The following is a 16285-nucleotide window of genomic DNA, read 5'->3' as shown; positions in this document are numbered from 1 at the left end:
CCGTGTCTGAAATACTGCATTTGATTTTGTTTCCTATTATACAAAAAGGTTTGGACAGGCTAGAGAAAGTCCAGAGAAGGGTACAAAAGTGATCAATGGGTAACCTGCCATAGGAGGAAAGGCTGAAAGTCAGCCTTGAGATGAAAAGGTTTAATGGAGACCTTATTACGATATTCCAGAATTTAAAGTGTGTCACACTTGTTAAAAAAAGCTGGAGATTTTCTGTCATGGCTTAAGCCCATCTGGGAATAAGGTACCATGGAGCTGTTCACTCAACCCCCCTCTCTGCCCCTCATACTAGTGTAACAGGGAAGAAAAATAAAACTTTTAAGTTGAGATAAGAACAGCTAGAAAATTAAAAATAAAATACACTGGTAATGGTAAATAATAGAAAAAATTATAATAATTAGAAAAAAAATAGGTTGGTGCACAATGCAATTGCTCACCACCAGCTGACTGAAGCTAGAGCCCTCTTCCCAAACCCAGATGAGCCCCCACTTCAGGGTAACTTCTCCCATTTTATATTCCAGACATGATGTTCTGCAGTGTGAAGCATCCCTTTGGGTCACCTGTGTTGGCTATGCTTCCTCCCAGTTTCTTTTGCACACCTCCTCACTGGCAGAGAATGACTTAGGATATACACAACTCAGGCAAAAGACCAAAACATCAGCACCATCTTATCAACACCATTCCCATTCAAAATCCAAAACATTGCACTGTAACAGCTACTGAGAAGAAATTAGCACTACCCTAGCTAAAATCAGGACATTTCCTTTTTACAAGGAGTCACTTGGGAAAGATAAGAGGTAACGGATACAAGTTACTTCTGGGGAGATTCTAGTTAAAAACAGAAGGAAAAATTTTCACACTAATAAAAATCAGCCATTGGAATAATCTCACCAGGGAAGTAGGGAACACCTAAGATTCATCTGTTCGGGGTGCTGGGCCATGCTGCCTATTTTGCTGCTAGGAAAGGCTGGACTAGCTGACTATTGATCTATTGCCATTTTAAGATAATTCCAAGCTTGCCATTAGGCAGATTGGTATTAGCAAGGGTGAGATTCCTGGGATGAAGAAAAGCAGCTGATTGCAGGAAAAAAAAAAAAAAAAATTGGTTCTGTGTTTTCCATCCCATTTGATATTCCACAAAATACCATTGTGTGTACAGCACAGGATGACAGATTATGCTGTCAGTGCTGAGTTCCCAAGATGTCTTTGATATTCATAAACACAGCATCTGAATTTCCCAAAAAAAGAATAAAACCTGTCAATATGAGGAGAAATTTAGCTTAATCAAAAGGAAAATTAGCTGGGTCACAGACTAACAGAGAAAGATCTGCAATTATTGTGTTGAGTGCATTTAGGAAAGAAGTATTTTGGAGTAGTCAAAGGAAAGCTACCAGACATAATGGGTTTTGATTAAGAAACAAAAATAATTTTAAAATGACAGGGAAAACATAAAAATAGCTATATTTTCAAAAGTTTTAAAGTGTCTAAATTCCAAACAAAGTTCCAAAATAACTTCTGGCCTGATTTTAAATATAGATCTGTTAATGTTTAAATAAATAATAAGTAGTGTTTGTTGCTGTTAAACCAGTTTGATTACATTTTCTATGTTTTTCTGCTTTTCTTTTTTCTCAGTCATTTCTGGGGAATGTCTCACAGGAACTATGGTGTGTGCTTCTGATGTTCCAACTGTCCAGAAGCCATCTAAATGTGCAGGTTTGAGCTGCACAGTAAGTTTAAGTCTATAAATTAACAGTATTGAACAAAAAGACATAACGCTTCCTTACTCCTCATTCCCAATTATTCTGTACTCCCATGCTTGCAATTCACAAGGCTGGATCACAGGTCTAATTCAGCTGAGAATGAAGTCAGTAAAAAAGACGCAGTCTAACAAGGACTTGTGTTACAAAAAAAGCTAAACTTTTTTCCTTTTTAATTTATCCTTCAGGATTCTTTTTTTTCCCCTTATATTATGCATTTAAGTTCTCCTTTTAGCGTATCTTTTTAACCTTATTTTATTAAACAAAATGGGCAAATTAGACCAAGCATTTTCAATGGCTGCTTGTGTAGGTTTCCCTTTGGCTTTTACAACAAGTATGAATGTTCAGTCAACACAGAGTAGAAACTTACAAAGCCTTCTGAACCTGTAATTGTGCTTTGGACACACATCAATAAAGCCAACACATGATTTATTCACAGTTATGTCCCACTGAAATTTGGAGTAATTTCCTAGATGGCAACAGTCCACAGGACAGCAGTCACTCACAGGGCTTTCTCAATTAGCCATCCCATCCACAGTCTTATTCCCATGGTAGTCAGCAGTAGCCTGTGCAGAGGAAGAAGCCAGAAATTTCAGAATAAAGCAGTGTAAGGCATCCAAGTCACCTTTTGTGCATCTGCACTTTAAGTATCTAATGCTGTAACTCTTCAGAAGTCATGTAAACGCCTTTACATATACAGAAAAAAAGCCTAAAAGTTCTTCAAAAAGAGACCAAGTATACCTCTGCAAAGTATCTAAGGTGAACTGAGTTTTGCACTCTGAAGGTCTCCAAAAATATTTTCCTCTAGAAAGTGTACTCTGGCATTACCTTGGAAAGATCATTTTCTGAATCTTAGTTTTTTGTTCTCAAGAAAATATTACTGTCTGACTGCCAATCTCACACATTACATGGAAAAATATTTCCTTCCATTATTTCAAAAATAATATTTTTCAATTTCACTACTCCTTTGACCCCCATTTCTGGAACATAAAACAACAAGCTCAGAAAATTGTCCCTCCTCTCTACAACACTTATAGTTCTTTTTCTCTCACCATTTTTTTCCTGAAATTTCATAACTTAATCTTTCAGTCTTTCTTCAGAGGTCCCAATGACAGAAATGCTGTCATCTGTAATTCTATGCCTCCCTTTTGATGTGGAGTTATCTGTTTCTGGGTGGAGTATTTCTGGTAGGCCTGTGGCATTGGCTGTGCAGGAGACATTTTCTATCTCATTTCTCAGGTGTCGTAAATCCACTTGTCCTTTCCAGCTGCAATTGCACAGAGCTCACTGAAGAGCAAGGCACAGATCATTTTCCGGGATTGACACATTAAACATAAAATCCCTTATGGTATACAAGTAGATACAATTTTCTTTACAAAATTTCTTCTCTTTCAATTCTTCAACAGTGAACTTCAGCAAGTTTTCAGTTCAGCTGAAGTTTAATTTCTTTTTTTTTTAACTTCAGTGACTTTTTTCTTTCAGTACACTTGTTTTCCTCTCATTTAGCTTTCTTTCGAATGTGTTAATACATTAATGAGCAAAACATTGAATATATATGAAAGTCTGAGACACCCTACTTTTAACCTTTTGTACTGATGAAAACTTTTTTTTTCCCTTTTGTTTTCCACTACCTATTTTTTGTACAGGACTGTGAAATACCCTCAAAAAATAATAATTTCATTTGTTTATTGGCTTTCTTTACAGACCTGGTAAATGGGTTTTTGAAAAACTAAATAGATTGCCATTAGGATAACATTTTTATTTTTATGCTTTGGAAGAGTTTGAATTCATTAGAGAGAGAATTTACCTCTGTAGAAATGAGGTTATTTAGCATTTCTCACATCACCATCTACATTTAATTATTCCACTTTTAAATATGAAGCAAACTATTTGCTTCCAGACATGTCTGTGGCTTACTTGACAGAGAGTTTCTGAATGACAGGGACCCATTTTGAGGTACAATGTAAAATATTTTCTACTGTCAACCCTTCTAATCTATAAACACTTTTAATGGCAGACTGTACAATTTCTGGTAGCATGTCTGATGTTTTACTCTCAGGCTATTTGGTAGTCTTCCAACATTGTCTTCTATTTGCTGAACAAGATGTAACAACAACAAATAAAAGTAAATTTGAAGGGCAAAATATTTTCCCTGATGCTACTGACCTATGCAAATTGTTGGATGTGTCAGCAAAAAGTTACATTCAGACTTGACCCAATGTACCACAAGAAATCATCTAAGAAAAACTGCAATGGAGTAAATATTTGAAAATCAGAGAGCAAACAACACTTGTTCAGAGAGAAAAAGTTCCCTTTACAAAAGCTTGCATAAATACCAGTTTTGTACAGCTCAGGCAAAAACCCTAAGAAAGGGGACAAATATTACTGTAAGGGCAAAGTCAAATACATATAATGCCATAAAAACAGTGTGGCAGTGATGTAATATATTCATTACAAGCTCATTCTGTTTCATTTGTGTGTAACTCTTCTGCAGTATCTTTGTGGAATACATGGTGTCTTTTTGGGTATTGTTATTGCATACCAATCAGTGAAGGAATAAAAACGAATTATGAAAAACACTGAGCCCCAAATTCTCTTATTCTTTCTAAGACCACATATAACAGAGAGCCTCTAAAGGCTGTAAATAAATTGATACTGATATCTAATTTACAACAAGAATATAGTTTTTTCAGAATAATGTCTAAAATTCAGATAACATCATATAATCCAACAGGATCAGATAGAAAAAAAAATTGTAGCAAAGACTGCACATTATGATACTGTGTTTTATTCAGTTTCCCACTAAAGTTCTTCATCAAGTGGTGAAAGGATTTTGATATTTCAGATAGATACATATATTTGGATTTAATACTATTAAAGATGTTGGAAATCGGGAAGAGGAAAAACAAGGACTATTTCTCTTTATGGAGAAAGCTGTTAGTACAGCCATTCACAGAGCAGAATCACACTCATCATGCAATTAGATAAGATGAGGAGGTTTTGCTAGCTGAAAACAGTACCTAATATGACCTGTCTTGAAATTTCCAACTTTCAGTATAGCATAAAAAAAATCTTTTCTCTTCCTGGAAGAGGCATACAGAACTGATCCCAAAATCAGGCACTTTGAATACAAGAAGCGCCATATGCATTATATATACTGTTAAAATCAGCTATTTCTTCTTCAGTCCTGTATAGTAGTGCTAAAAGCTGACCCTCTCCTCTCAGACTGGAATCACTGAGACATTCCTGGATCTTCTCTGGAAACTCTGAAAGCCCAATAAAGTTTGAAGGACATCTTTTTTTCCTTCCAAAAACTTTCAGGCATTAAGACTTGAGAAGAGGTTAGACTACTGCTAACACAGAAAATTGATGGGAAAAATAAACAAACATTTGCATTTTGGAAATGCAGGATAAGAAAAGAGGAAAACAAGGAAAAAAATAGGAAGAGATAAGAACTGTAGCATTCATATCTTTTTGACAACTGAGTGAAGCAAATACATTCCACCTACATAAAAGAGAAGCTTTTATCAATTGGAAAGGCTAGTGACATCACTTGTTTCAGAGACACTAAATGTGGGTTTATCTGTCTGCTTGCTTAACAGCTTTGAATTCTGCACCCATGATTAACTTGTGGTCTCACTCTTGAGCATTCCATGAAAAACTGTGTACTGTATGAGGTCTCAAAGACTGCAGACTATGGCTAGCAGTACCTGTTGACTATATACCAATCCCATCATCAGAAAGTTCTTGAGACTTTTTTTTACTACCAAATCTCAAATCTCATGCTTTGAATCTAAACCTTTCTCAAAGTGATATCTATCCCATTTTGTCCTAGAGAAAACCTGATGTAGTCCTTCTTGGGTGTATAAGACATGACCACTGGTTTGGCACTCAAAATTACACAGAAGTGACAAATCTGTCTTGTCTTCAAAGGAGTTGTAATTCCATACCTTATTCTTGAGTTTGTCTTTTCTGATTGACCAGTAAGCGAGATTTAGTGGCTTAAACTGATGAAGAACCCTTACAAGTTTAGGAGATAAAAATGTGTATTAGATTTTAAGTGGCAAAACCTAATAGATTTAAGTATTTAAATAGAAATTTCTAGTGTCAATAGCATTGAAAACTTCCATTTTAATCTCTGAATGTCAGCAAGAATATCCACTAATAAAATCTCTGATTTTAATATGGCTCTTAATGGTGGAGAATTTACCTGACAGAGATTTAATTTTGTGTTTAACTGCATCAGCCACCTCTGTCTAAAGGCACGTTACATTATGTAAGTGCAGTGCTTGAATAACTGAATAGGGTCTTAGCTGTCTTAAATTTATTTTACTTATCTTTGTATATGATCAAATGTAGCAAAAAGAATCAATACTACACCTCAAATTCTCTCCAAGGTAAATCTCCAAGTAAATTCAATTAAAAATAAAGAAGAGAGAGAGTTAAAAGACAACCAATGAATTAAGACTCTGTTGGTAAAGTAGAAACTTCAAAGGCATACGGTTTGATTATGGAGAAAAAGCATAATATTTTTTAAAAGTAATATAAGGTTCCTAAGGTGGTTAAAAGTTTGAAGTCTCATAAATACTGTGTTATATGGTGTAAAAACTCTGATTGCTGAAGTTATAGATAGGAGTTGTTACTGGGGGCAAAGCTGTAAACAGTTTGCACAGACCCTTAAATAGACACATAATGCTTTGAAATCTTCTGTGAAAAGAGATTTTGTTGCTGTCTCTATGCTGGTGATTATCAGATTGGCAGGTGAAACAGCAAAAGGTATGTGAGGGCTGTTCTTTACCACGTTATCCCCCATGATGACAAGGATCATTCTGCTGTGGCAAAAGTTTACTGCCTTGCAGAGCCACCGCAGACTAGGGAAAATTCTCACTTGAGACATTTGCTCTTGGATGAGCATATTGTTGAGCTTAATTGTGATCTCTCTGGAGAGTTGATTGTGCCCTCCAAGAAAATATGAATTATCAATTTCTTGGTCACAAGTTGTCATGACTCTGATTGCAATGTCATATATATTCCCTTCTTGCCCAAATTTGGCTACTTGGGCTCAGTTTTTGGTGCAGCTGTGTGGCCTTAAATCTGAGTTGTGTGAGAAAAAAAATTGTGAGAGGAAAAGTCTCCTTTTCTTGAGAGCTGCTTTTCGGCTCAGCCACTCACCTTCTTTGGATGTTTGAATGTCTCAGTTAAATTACAACAGTGCTCAACTCTGAGGTCTTTATGTCAATCTGTATGTTAAATCTAAGTAGGAAAAGTAGCGCAGCTCTAGGATACAGAGTGTAACAATGCTGAATAGTGCCCTGGAGTCTCTGGCCCTGTTTATGCATTCAGAATTGTCTAGAGAAAAAAATAAAAACAATCCGGTTTGCCTCTAGAGAGTTTACAACATAATAAAGTTCTCCAAATCAATTCAATTAACCATGATTAAAATAAACTTGATGCAGTCCAATATGTCAAGTGAAAATATACCTAATATCTGTGATACAAATGGTATTAATAGAAACTGCACCATTACAGGCCTCTTCCTTAGTTTAAAGTTCTGGAGGTCTTTTTTTCTTTTTTGATATATTTCAGGCTCTAAAGCATTTGTCTTACATCTGATGCCTAAGAAATTTTCTTCTTTCTTCTGGATTCATTAGCTCCTTGTCTTTCGATTTTGTCATCTTATTTACTGAATTTTCATAGAAGCAAGAATTAGGACAGAGAATGTGCTGAGGTCAATAACCCCCACTCAGAGTTATTGTCCCTGCAACATATTTCATTGTCCCTGCACAGGACAGCCCAAGAATTACATCATGGAACATTGTTCTTGAACTCTGTCAGGCTGGTGCTTAACCACTTCCCTGAGGAGCCTGTTCAGTGCTCAACTACCCTCTGCGTGAAAAACCTTTTCCTGATATCCAACCTAAACATCCCCTGACACAACTTCATGCTGTTTCCTCAAGACCTATTGCTGCTCACCTCAGAGAAGAGATCTGCACCTGCCCCTCTACTCCCTGTATGATCAGGATGAAAATTCAATAGTGAAGTTGAATAAATCTTATGCTTAAACAAGCTATAATTCCAAACGGAAAGAGAAATTTGAGGCATAGGACACTTTTTCTGTGTGTATGTTTATATCACCTTATGGCAAGTCCCCTCATCTGCCAGGAGTGTGCAATGGCTGTTGCAAGTTGATTGGAAGCCCTCAGAACCCATAAGGGATTCTCTCTTCTGAGCAATGATGGAGATTAGTGGGTAGTAAAAATCAGGTCCTTAATTTGAGAAAGCAGAGGATATAAAGACTCTCCTTGTCTCCTGCATACACTGTTAATCAGTGGTATCAATCTCCTGAATACTGTCATGGTGAGCTGATTTACACAGACTACGCACACTTCAGAAATGATGTAGAGCATAGTTGAACAAAAATACTTTCTAATCTTAACAGATCGCTTGGTTCATGAATTCAGATGTAATTTTAGAAGGCTGTAAAACTTTAAAAGAGTCTCCTGACCATTGAGAGCTGACTTGAAATCAGTAGATCTTAAATTTTCTGGGGAAGCTGACCAGACGTTTTAAAGATTATTCATTCATTTTATTCTTTATAATTTGAACATTCTAATATGCTTTATGATTAGATGGAATACTATTAAGCTCACAAAATCAAAGACTAGTGCCTTTTTTTTAACAGACTACTTATTTCCATAATGAGTTATTTAATCTTCAGTTTTATTTAAGCTCACCCAAAGGGATGTTTATAATCTTCAAAAGAAAGTTTCCTTGCTATATTAAATAACAGCTAAAACTGAATACTGATGCAGAGGATGAGTTCACGTGTTAGGGCATTAAAAAACAACAGTGAAGTAAATAATCATAATGACCTCAGTTGATTGGATGGCTAACCACCAGAAAGACAGGACAGGTAGATCAGGTTTTTGCACATTTTTGCCTTGCAGAATCTTGATTTATTTTGGCAGATAGAAGCATTATGGAGCTTTCCTATATATGTATAAATTTTCTCCTTAAAGTTACCAAAGTGAGACATTGATACCATCTCCTCAGCAGTAATGTCTCCTGAAAGAGAGGATACATCAAATCAACGAAACATATTTCTATTAGGAGACAACATATTTGCATCTTTCAGTTCATCATTTCCAAGATAAACAACGAAGATATTAGCAGAGCAGCTTGCTATTCCACATCTGTACTTCGTTAAAAGAAATCTTGTTACATAGCATACGAACTGAAGCTGAGATTAACAATATTCCAGGAAAACAGTGTCAACCATGGTTTACTTTTTCTCTGTCTTCAAATGAAATAGCGTGTGCATCTTTCACATTAAATTATTCATATAAAAATTATTCATATTTTTTCATATAAAATGGGGAAATAAACAAGTTTGTCTATTTAATTTAGGAAACCTGAAATGTTTTTTGTTTTTAACGAAATTGTTTGCATTCTGTGGCATCAAGATCTTCTGAATAAATACTAAAATATTCATCTTATGATATTTCATCTATGCAGATACAGAATATATTAATTATAATAAACTACAAAAAAATCAAAGGTTAAAATAACAACAAAGCAGATGTGTTTGTTCCCAAATTACTGTAAATTTCAGGCATAAGTATGCATAATATGAAACAGATATTCTCATTTCCTGGGACAGTTTTATAACACAAGGAATTTTAAAAATGCACATAGAATGGAATAACTAGAAAATATAACGCCTGTTGTACAGGAAATTTAGATTGATATGTTTTATTCATTCTAGATCAGATTTTTTAAAAAATCAAAATTGAAATTCTCCAGAAAAAAATAAGGTGGAGGTAGGAGTGAGAGTTGGTGTGAATGCATATATAAAACAACTTCTCCAAAAAGCAGAACACCTAAGAATCAATATCAATAAATAAAATACAATAATGTGACATTTATTTAAATGAACAGTTTATGAGCAATATTTGGGTGTACAAACAGAATGAGAATAGTTTATTTGGAAAGAAATATTTGAAACCAAATGAAAAATAATTCCCCAGTCAAAATTGTTTTATTTCGATAGTATTGAAACAAAATGAAAATTATAACTAAAGGAAAAAAAAATCTCCTGTCAGAGACTGCTCCTATAAAACACCTTATTTTCAGCAACTCACATATTTGAAAGCCACTTGTTATACCTTTCCTACTGCATGTAGTGAAGAATGTTTAGTCACTGATGTTGCCACTGATATTCATTTGCAAAGATACCTTATGGAGGGTATTGTTCCTGCCTATCTGATCACTGTTGCTGCATTATTTGTGCACTTTGCCAGCCCTATCATGAAGCTGCCCAAAGTCTCAGAATGGGACTGGGAACACAGCCCAGCAAAAGAGAAATGTCAACAGCACTCCTGCAACTCTCATGGGTAGAAAGCTCTCTGTAAAGCTGATTTTTATCCTGTAGTACACATGCAAAATGCAATCTTCCTGAAGTCAGACTGCCCTTAATGCTCAAAAATGACAAAGTTCCTTGGGGATTCCACGTTTGTAACACTACTGTTGTCAAACTTAATCAGGTTTTGTACCAGTTAGCCTTCTGTATTTTGGTTACACAGTCTATATAAAATGCACTTGTAAGCTATCTAACAGACATCTGTGCTTGTAAAACATGATAGGTCCTAATGCACAAAGCAGGCACTGAGACTGACCCAAGTATTTCCTAAGGAAGATATACTGTCTTTCAAACCAACACATAATACCCTGGTGATCCCAGTATAAAAGTCCTTTTAGAGGTTCCACTTCACAGATGTAGCATTGCTTTGCTGCCGTAAAGCACTCATAATAGTTGAAGTGACTTTTACAGCAAAATTTTTATCACTGGGAGAAATAGGTGTGCTTTTCTGAGGTTCTTCATTGCTACATAAAATCCATAATTGCAATCTCATCCCCTTATTTCCTATATATAGTGTTTAATAGATTCATCTTTTGCCTGGTCAGTGTTCAGGCACAGTTCTAAGTGAATGAGTGAGTACCTTTATTTGTGGAAGTAAAGGTTTGAAAGGTTTTTTAGCCTTTGCCAGTAGGTTTTCTGCAACTATGTTATTGGCAACACATGAAGTATTATTACTGTTCTTAATGTCTACACTTCAAGATTGTGGAATACTAAAAAAAGAAAACTAAAATGAAGCAAAGTAAGTTAGGCTGAAGCAGTGAAGCAGATACTTGGATGCTTTAATATTTCATAGAGATGTTGAAATGAGGACCCTGCAAGACACGACATTATTGGCTGTGGTAATGTCACCGAATACTGCAAAGCCGATTCACCCAGGCTCCACAACCACAACAAAAAAATTAACCATGATATTTAAACATATGGCCTAACTTTAAATCACATATAATGCCCTTAAATAGTTCAAGCATTCCTAACTCTATGAGTCAGGCAAATTTAGACATGTGAAGTAGACATCACCAGCCTTTGCATATACGCCATACCTTCTGTATTAGAATCTTTAGGGTTACAGAAAATCACATGCTCTAGCACATGGGGCGGATAGGAAACAGATCTCACTGTCCGTACACAGCTGGTTCACTGTCAATGAGTAAACATGTACCAGCCAACACAAAGGTAAAAATGTATCAAAACCTGAAGGCCACATCACTATTCATTTTTAAATGAATGCTGCTTCTCTATCTGCTCTTCTGAAAGAGCTTAGCTTACATAACAGGTTATTTAATGAATATTCTTGGAAAAATTAATTAATTAGTCAGTTACAACCTGAGGTACTCCTGAGTATACATAAAAACTGCAGAATTTATCTCAAAATACTCACAGACTTTGGGAGAATTTGAACTGGGATCATATTACACTTTCTGAAGGCAATACCTTTATTTCAATAAGGTACAATTTCCTGGTGTCATTGAAAGTGTCACTGATCAAAACACCTCTCAAGTTCATAAGGGGCCTCTTCCTTTCAAACTGGTATGTGAAGAAATTCAGTTGTGCTCTCTTTGAAGACTTCATTTTCACAGTGACTAATGGATATGGTTGCAAAGCATCAGTTAAAAGCAGTTAAATTTATTTTGATTCAGAAAAAATTACCATTTTGAGAGACAGGATTTCTGTTGTGACTTCACTCTTCCTACTTTCTTTTCCTCCCACCATCCTCCACATCTACACAGTAAGAGCTATTTGATGATTTTTAAGTTTCCTTTTGTGTAATTATTATGATAGCCCAGCCAAAACATCAAACATATCCTCAGCGAGGAAAAAAAAATATTTTCTGTGGAAAATGGTTAAAAGGTTTCCTGGAAATGGCAGTCAGAAACAATAGGGGAAGGGGCAGAAGTGAGTTGAATTCATCTCTTGAAAACCAGGAAGAAATGGCATTTGTATAGAATGAAACTGATTGAGCTTTTCCCATTTTGTTCTACTGACACCTCTCCTGCAGTGTGATTCAGATGATTAAGGCTACACCCTCAATCTGTTTTGACAGAACTTAGGTTATCCAGAATCACATGTATTATGTGTGTATGGGTGAGTGAGAATGAGACGGGGAGGAAGGCAAACTGTGGGCATATCCACATGGTACTTTATCTTTCCATTGGTTTTGCAGTCTTAGCAAATAGAAGCTTAGAATCATGGAATCATTAAGTGACATGGGCAGGAGGGGACCTTAAAGGTCCTCTTGTCAAAATTAGTTTTGTGCAGTTGCACAGGCAGTTGGAAATTTTCTAGGGTATTGACCAGGGCTGTGGTCAGACAATGCACTGTTCTAGCCAGCCATTCTGTCCACACTGGGAGCCAGCAGCTCCTGGTCCCTCTCTAGGTGATTAATGTAACAGTGTTAACTAAGAACTCTGTCTGGTGGCCTTTCAAGAGCAGAAAATCACTCAGACACCATCTAACCACATGTGTGATATGAGATACAGAATATCTGAAAAAAAGACAATACCGGCTCTGCCAGTCTCCCCACAGACAAAAATAAGTGTTCTTCCTATTGTCCTGAGAGAAAAAGCACACAATGTGCCCTTCCAGTTTCTCAAAATTCTCCACACACACACACACACACACACACACGTGTGTGTGTTTTCTTCCTGTTAACTCTGAATTCTTTTATTATTTCTAATGATTTGACAAATAGATGCAGTTTAATGTCTACTTTGCTTGCGATGCTTTAATTCTTCAAATTTCTGAAGCTGGATATTTGTGTTGGGTTATTGGTCACTGAAGTAATAAAATACTTTTTCTGCTTGAAACTTGTACAGTAGAAATAAAATGAATGCCAAATAATAAATTAGTTTGCCCAATTGATAATAAGTTTTTATCACAATATTGTTAATAATTTAAAACTACCAAGATGATTTTGATGATGTTCATTCTAGATAGGCACTCAGACATGTGAATAGAGGTTTATAAGCCAGCACTTTGTGCACTTTTTCAAAGTTATAATCTTATTTTTTTTTCCTACAGGTACAAAGTAAGGTAAATTTAATTTATTTAGGTGAGCAAAATTGCCAATAAATCCTTCTGAGATTTTATTTCTATGCTTCTGTACATGAAAGATGACTTTATTCTTATGGGATACTACCATCTTGTCAGCACAGTGTCTCATCTGATAGCCAGGACTGTATCTCTTTCAAATGCAGAGTGTCTAAAGTTATGTGGCTGGTAAAGTGATGAGATATTTATACATATTCAGGTATTTAGTCTATATATGTGGTTGTCATGATGCATTAATAATCCAGCTCATCTTAGTTCTTTCCCTTGTTAAAAAACAGTTAAACAAAACCAACAGAAAAAACATGAGGGTTTTTTTCTGTTCTTTGAGTTCAATTTGACAGATTTCTGTTAGGAACTATGATATTTCAAAGATTTCAAGCCCCTTATTGTATCTTATTTATAAATACATTGTATCTTATTTATAAACACATTTATTGTGTTTATAAATCTTTGAATTTATCTATTGATGTTCTTTAAGAAGGAAAGAACTCTCATATTGAAGCATCATTTATAAAGTGAACACCAAGCTCAATATCACTGATATTTTCAGGCCTTGTTACATAATGCATGTTTTAAGTCTCTGAAAATCAGCATTTTGGACTTGCTAGGAGGTACAGCAAAATTCCAAACAAAAAAAAATCTATATTTTCCTGGGTAAAAGAAGGAATATTGGCTGATCAAAGGCTGCAATATCTGCTTTACTACTAGGAAAAAAAATTCAAGAAATTTCAAGACATTTCAGTTCCAGATTATGAACTTCTACTAAAGCTAAAAAAGCCATCTCTCCTTTTCCCTGAAACAGACAAGAAAAACTTTGGACTACCCTGAGTCTTCTTACTCAACTGGGTCAGCCATGAGACTCATGCAAATGCTGTTGAGCAGAGTTATATGTAGAAATATAAGATCAGTTCTTCAACTTCTGTAACACATGTTTAAGCATGAAATTAAGATGTCTGTGTAAAACCTTTGGTGTCTAGAAAGTCCAAGAAAATTAGGAGAGATTATTTGGGATGTTTGTTAAGAAAGCAAGTATTTAAATCATGTCTGTAGCAGTGAGAGCAGAGAGGGACCACATTCTGGTCTCCCAGCTAACCCAGCACAGCTCAACTGCAAACACTTACATAATTTTCCTTTTTCTCCAGAAAAAGACAAAACTGCTTACTGGGTGCAGTTCTTGGCACACTCCTTTTTCCAGACAAGGGCCAGGCACTCTCTAGAAATGTAGGCATTAACACAGGTCAAAGCTGTGAAGGCAGTGGACTGACGGATAGACACTATGAATAGGCCTTGTCAAGGAGTCTGTGTAGCCTTACTGGGTAAAACAGAGCAAAAGGGAACCAGAATATTAAAAATATTAATATAGATTATAGACATGCTTTAAATCTGCTGCAGGGTAAAGAAAATAAGGAAGGATACAGAGTGGGAGGCATTCATCTGAGAAACAGATCTCAGGAACAGGTATACTCATGCACTCTTTAGAAATATGGACAATTCAAAAGTAATTTTGAGACAAAGCTGAGGACTTGTGAATCAGAGCAGGAAGATGATGTGTATGAATGGAGATTGGATACACAAAAATCTTCATAGAAGCCCACGATTGCATTATTTTCTTCTGCTCCTGAATAAACATTTTTGGTCTTGCTTCAGTAGACACATGGTTTTGCTCATTTTCTTGTTACCATGTATGGTGGACTGTTCAATATACTTCCTAAAAACTGATTTACACTTTCAAATATGAGTCATAAACCAACTTGCTTCTATTAGATGTATTTTATGAAGAGAACATGTCATACTAAACAGGTCTATGATCAGGAAAGAACTTCTTTGAATGTATAACTGTTACCAGACCAAACATCCCTGTCTCCAAACAATTGACTATGATTACTAAATAAAAATAGAAAAAACTATTGCTTTATTTCACCTAACCTTGAATCCCGAGTGCAGTTTTGGGTACGACAATATAAGATATAAAGTTATTAGATAGCATCCAAAGGAGGGCAGCAAAGATGGTGAAGGGCCTTGAGGAGGAGCCATGTGAGGAGCAGCTGAGGTCGCTTGGTCTGTTCATCGTGGAGGAGACTGAAGGGACACCTCGCTGCAGTCACAACTTCCTTGTGAGGGAAACAGGCGGGGCAGGCACTGATCTCTTCTCTGTGGTGACCTGTGACAGGAGCCATGAGAATGGCCTGAAGCTGTGTCAGAGGAGGTTTAGGTAGGAAAATATTCGTCACCCAGAGGGTCATTGACAAGTGGAACAGGGTCCCCAGGGAAGTGGTCACCGCACCAGCATGACAGAGTTCAGGAAGTGTGTGGACAATGCACATGGTGTGACTTTTGGGGATGGTCCTGAGCAGGACCAAGATCCAATGATCCTTGATCTTTTCGCACTCAGTATATTCTGTGATTTTATGCTTTATTGTTGCAAATGTCAGTAAAGCAACTGAAGCATCAGAAATGTGGTGGGTGATGTAATTGACAGTGGGAAAACCACTTTCTGATTAAAAGTTTAAGAACAAAAGGTACACACATTTCCTGGTCTTCCTTCTCATTAATCATTTACTGTGGATAAGAAACCTTAGTAAGCAATTAAAATTGAATTTTTAATGAAAAAAACCCCATGTTCTACAGAATGCAGTAGGCAAAAACTGCTATAAAGTGATAACTACAAACCATAGATTAGTAATAAAGGCTTCATTTTATCACCTAGCAACTTAACACATACCTGCCACTGTTGCAAACAATCTAAAATAAACGTTTGGTGATTCTGGGGCTACTATGTTGATATTAATTATACAATTTAGGCTGCTATTGGCATTCATGAAATTATAACCAGTGAGATGAAACATACTGAGATCAAACCAAACTGTCATCTAGATTGGTCATTTCAGGTGTCGTTTCTTTAGCTTTCTCGGCTTAAAAATTTCATACATAGTTTCTTTTTTTATTGCATCATTCCTAGAAAGAATGGAAATGATGAGCTGGCTATATTGATTTTCAGTCTATGTTTAATGAAAGGTAGTTTCCAGGATTTTCAGATAATTAAAAAATACCA

General features: G+C 35.9%; 1 protein-coding gene across 1 annotated transcript in view; it reads left to right on the top strand.

The window, feature by feature from the left end:
- The window catches only part of FAM155A (family with sequence similarity 155 member A), a 434568-nt gene that overhangs the window by 405085 nt on the left and 13198 nt on the right, over positions 1-16285 (top strand). The gene's annotated exons all lie outside the window — the stretch shown is intronic.

This window comes from Motacilla alba, chromosome 1 (genome assembly GCF_015832195.1).
Source record: "Motacilla alba alba isolate MOTALB_02 chromosome 1, Motacilla_alba_V1.0_pri, whole genome shotgun sequence".
Lineage (NCBI taxonomy): Eukaryota > Metazoa > Chordata > Aves > Passeriformes > Motacillidae > Motacilla > Motacilla alba.
This window is presented reverse-complemented; position numbering and strand designations above follow the sequence as displayed.